At 41.6% G+C, this 5,332-nt stretch overlaps 1 pseudogene; it reads left to right on the forward strand.

Annotated features, from left to right (window-relative positions):
• Positions 1-518: 518 nt before the first annotated feature.
• Positions 519-4,058, forward strand: LOC101444449 (high mobility group protein B1-like; annotated as a pseudogene).
• The last annotated feature ends 1,274 nt before the right edge of the window (positions 4,059-5,332 follow it).

Genomic DNA, 5,332 nt, shown 5'->3' on the forward strand with positions numbered 1-5,332 from the left:
ATTTTATCTCTCAAAGGAACGATGACCCAGAAAAGAGCAGAGCCTGTTCCAAACCCGGGTCCCTTCTCTTGGCCAGCTGAAGGGCGAAGGAAGGCCTTCCCTACTGTTTTGTAATTGGTGAAGAGAGGGGAACTCTACTAAAGAAAACCCTCCTTTTATTCCTCAACGTCTTTGATTACCATCGTCTTCTTGTGCAAATTGAGTTCAATCAATAGGCAAGCACTTGAAACAGTTTTCTCACCTTTTTGGATGGTGAGAATGTGGGGCAGTGTGTAGACCACAGGAATGGGCAACAGAGATGGTGCTTTCTGAGCAGAGTTTCTCCAGTCATCCTCTCCTAGTTCCCTTGGGTGTACAGGTCTGCCTCTCTAATCTCTGTTCTGATTTTTGTTTGGCATACCCAGGGATTTTACTTCTAAAAGCTGGAGTTTATGACAGCCATTGCAGTACATAGAGACAGCACCAGGGCAAGTGCGAGCCAGGTGGGTGCTGGGCGACGTGATGAAAAATAAGTAGACATGGGCAAAGGAGATCCTAGGAAGCTGAAAGGCAAAATGCCATCGTGTGCATTCTTCCTGCAAACTTGCCGGAAGGAGCTTAAGAAGAAGCACCTGGATGCTTCAGTCAACTTTTCAGAGTTTTCTAAGAAGTGCTCAGAGAGGTGGAAGACCATGTCTGCTAAAGAGAAAGGAAAATTTGAAGACATGGCAGAGGCAGACTAGGCCTGTAATGAACAAGAAATGAGAGCCTATATCCCTTCTACAGGGGAAACAAAAAGGAAGTTCAAGGATCCCAATGCACCCTTTTTCTTTTTTTGTTCTGAGAATCCCAAAATGAAAGGCGAGCATCCTGGTCTCTCCACTGATGATGTTGTAAAGAACGGGAGAGATGTGGAATAAGGCTGCTGCAGATGACAAGCAGCCTTAGGAAAAGAAGACTGTTAAGTTGAAGGGGAAATACAGAAAGGATATTGCTGCATACCAGGCTAAAGGAAAACTTGATGCAGTAAAAAAGGGAGTCCTCAAGGCTGAAAAAAGCAAGAAAAGAAGGGAGAGGAGAAAGAGGAGGATGAGGAAGATGATGATGATGCTAAAAAGTTGGTTCCAAAGAAGCTTTTTATCTTGTCTATAAAACATTTAACCCTCTGTGCACAACTCATTCCTTCTAAAGAAACAAAATGAAATGTAAGACTGTACCAGATTTGTTTTAAAACTGTACATTGCCTTTTTTTTGTATAGTTAACACACTACCCAATGTATCTTTAAATAGCCCGATTTTAATGGTCTTTTCAATAGCCACTAACCTTGCCTGGTACAGTATAGGGGTTGTAAATTGGCAAGGAAATTTAAAGCAGGTTCTTGTTGGTGCACAGCACAAATTAGTTACATGTGGTGACTGTAGTTTTTCATCTTCAGTTGTCTCTGGTGCAGCTCCCCTGAGATAATCATCATTCTGTTAACTGGATACCATACTGTAATTGTGGGGAAGAAGTTGCAGCTGTTCTGTTGATGTTCTGATTGCTTCTGGGTAAACAGAATTTAAAAAGCACTAGGATTTATAATTTTCATATACTTAGAATCCTAGTAAGGTGTTTGCCCCCTTTTAAATGAAAATTCAATTCCATCTATTTTATTTTATTTTTTTTTAAGTTCAAAAAGGCATGTTATAGTCATAATAGAGAGAAAGTGGACTTGGCAGTTAGACATAGCAGGTTTGGCATCCACATTCTCCATGTACTGACTTTTACACTTCTTGAGCAAGTTATATAATATCCCATCTGTAAGTTGGTTATAATAAGACCAATCTCATAGGACAGCTACGAGAATTCACTGAGATCATGCTTGTAAAGTGCTACCCAGAACCTAACATATGGTTGGAACTCCATATATATGGCTTTCTAAAATAACTTACTTGAGGTATTCTAATTGCCTATTTGTTTTTGTGAAAATTTCAGGTACTTACTTGCAAATATATATATATGCATTCATTTATTCAACATATATATGTATATAGTACACCTGCTTTACACCAGGCATGTGAATAAATAGTGGATAAAACCAAAAAATCTTTGGGCCCCATAACACTAGGAGATGTTGCAATTGAGGAGGATTGATCTGATTTGCAAATGTGCAGCTTAGCTTATAGTGAAAGCACAGTTTGAGGAATACATTTTGAGGAAGTGTAGCATAATATATTCACCTTGTTTCCCAATTCAAGTCCAAAAGAATGAGATATTTGCTTCCTTAACAAATATTACATACCTATTACTTAAGAAACATAGGACTCTGGAAATATTTGGGTAATGTGTACAAAAACGAGATTTAAAAAGTCCTTTAAAAAAGGACTCTAAAAGTCCTTTTATAAAAAGGACTCAAAGTCCTTAAAAAAAGTCTAGGGTAAGCATCAGTAAATTTAGAAATGGCTTATAAATGTCAGAAGTTGAAAAGTGGGGTAATGGGGGAGTGGATGTGGCTCAAACAGTTGAGTACCTGCTTCCCACATGGGAGGTTGGGGGCTTGGTTCCCGGGGCCTCCTAAAAAATGAAAAAAACAAACAACAAGCAAACAAATGAAAAAAACAACTCAGGGGAGCCAATGTGTCTCAATGGCTGAGTGCCAGCTTCCCACATATAAAGTCCTGGTTTCAATCCCTGGGCCCTGGAAACTCAAGAAAAAAAAAGGGGGTAATGGACAAGGTTGGGAAATGATAGCCAGTGTTTTTAGTAAGGAGAGCCATGTGGCTGATTTGGAAATGGTTACGAAAGTTTAAAGAAGAGTCTTGATCTACTTTTAGGAGGAAGAGAGCATGGATTGGTAGAAAGGAGAACTATTTCAAAATCAAGAATGGCCTATTAGCTATTGGATATGTTTCAGTTTGCAAAATGCAATATACCAGAAATGGGTTGGCTTTTATAGTGGGACTTTATTGGGTTAAAAGCTTACAGTTCTGAGGCCATGTACGTGTCCAAATCAAGGTATCATCAAGAGATGCTGTCCCACTTAGTTGCAGCTGTGGGCGATCAGGTGACAGCAGGGCATAATGCCAGCTGTGTGGGTCTCTGCCTTCTCCTTCAGGCTTACTTTCTACCTAAGCTCAGCTGTAGGCAATCAGGCATAGGCCTCCTCTCTCCCCTCTCATCTCGGCCTTGTCTCGTTCAGCCTCTCAGGGGTCTCCTTCCATGCCTCTGTGCTCTGTTGATTGCAGCTTCCAGCCTCCAGGAGCTCTCTCTCAGCCTCTTGGTGTTCCTCTGTCTCTGCAGCTTCTTTCTTGTGTCTGCTGCTTTTAGTCCTCCATGTAAAAGGACTCCAGTAGGAGGGTTAGGATCCACCCTGGATCATACAGTCTAATCAAAGGCCCTTAACAAAAGTAATTAAATCAAGAGTTCCCTCCTACAGTACGTTTACATGCACAGGAATGGGTTAACTCTAAGGGCATGATCTTTCCTGGGATCCACAAAAAGCTTCAAACTGTCACAGACTAATAGGGCTAGTTTTTTGGTAAGCGAGTCATTTTTTCCTTATTGTATCCCTCAGGATCCAGCAGGAAATAGAAGGTTTACTCAAAAGGGGCAGTTGAGGAGAAATTAATGAAGGAACTATTTACAGTGTTACAGGCAGCTTAGAGGACACCAGGAAGAGGGGGCTCACTCCATCCCCTCTAGACCCCGAGGGAGAGGGGAAGACAGCCACAGCTGGAGCTGGAGGAGAGGATCAGGTGACAGGAGCTGTGGCCTTTGGTGGAGGAAAGCAGGCACTGCCAGCCTGAAGTATGGCGTGGAGGGAACCAGGAAATAAATACTCAACTCACCCTGCTTCCGTTGCCTGGTATCCTGCTGGTCCTCCCGTTTGTGGGATCCGGCAAGGAGCCAGAGAGCAAGCAAACCGAATGAAACAGTCCATGCAGGCCTGGGGTGTGAACAGCAAGGGGAAGGATGGAGAGTAGATCTGGGGGCATACTGAGACTGTCCAGGACCCTTGTCTTCCATAAAAACACAAATGTTTTTAATAAGACCCAGGAAAAAGTCAGAGGATTGTGAGAAGGATCATGAGATTCCGTAGGGGTTAGTGTCCTGAATAATTTTAGCACCCAGTAAGAACCTTGAGCAATTATCTATTAAATAGTATATTCCCAATCTCCCAATGTTTATTCCTTTTTAATTTTTAAAAATTTTCAGCATCTCCTTTTTTCGTTTTTTTATGGGGCGGCATTGCTTTTTGTTGTTGGTGGTGGTGGTTTGGGTTGATTTATTTTGGCTGCAAAGTTCTGTCCATATTTGTTGTTTGACATTTATGAAGACCTTGACATTTGAGAAGAATCTGCTTTAAAGCAGATTCCCAGGTTTCAAAGCCATTCAAAGCCATACAAAATCTTGTACTTGACTGTAGTACCGTGTGCAAATAAGTTTGAGTCTTAACACTATTGAGAACCTAGTTTAATTTTTTTCACTATTAGTTGTAGATGGAGAGTTTATCACCAGAGAAGGGGGGTTAAAAGCCTCATTCTAGCAGAATAGCCACTCCCCACATTGTCTCTCCCCCTTCCATATACTGTGTTTTTTTAAAAAAAGATTTATTTATTTATTCTGCCCCTTCCCGCTTCATTGTTTTGTGCTTGCTGTCTGCTTGTGTCCATTTGCTGTGAGTTTTTCTCACAAGTGTCTACTTGTCTTCTTTTTAAGCAGCACCGGTAACCGATCCTGGGACCTTCCTGAGTGGGAGAGAGGTGCTCAATCACTTGCGCCACCTCAGGTCCCTGATCTGCTGTGTCTCTTGTCTCTCCTCTGTGTCTCTTTTTTGTGTTGTCTTCCTGCACCAGCTCTCCACGTGAGCCAGCACTCCATTTGGGCCAGCTTTCTGTGTGGTCCAGCTTGTTGCCTGGTCCAGCTTGCCTTCACCAGGAGGCCCTGGGATTGAACTCCGGACCTCCTATGTGGTAGACAGGAGCCCAATTGCTTGAGCCACATCTGCTTCCCTCATATATTGTTAAAGTTTCCTGCTGTCCTCAATGTCTGTATCATTTTCCTTCTGACTCTAAACTTTCTCACAATACATTGAGTGAATGTATTTAGACTAACTATAAAAGTAGAGTCAATGAGATGAGGTACAGACTAAAGATAAAAATCATAACATTTAAAGGATTTGAAATATTATCTTGAAAATTATCTGAGAAGAAACTTCATAATCAGTTTGGAACATGAAAAACATTTATAAATAATTATTACTTTCTCCCAAGTGGATTGGCAAGGGCTGTTGGCTATCCCCCAATATTGGTTTCTCCCCTTCTTTCTTTAGTAATAGAACCCCCAACTTTTAACTGAGCACATTTCCAGCTA

The sequence above is a fragment of the Dasypus novemcinctus genome, chromosome 7, assembly GCF_030445035.2.
Source record: "Dasypus novemcinctus isolate mDasNov1 chromosome 7, mDasNov1.1.hap2, whole genome shotgun sequence".
In the NCBI taxonomy this organism is placed as follows: domain Eukaryota; kingdom Metazoa; phylum Chordata; class Mammalia; order Cingulata; family Dasypodidae; genus Dasypus; species Dasypus novemcinctus.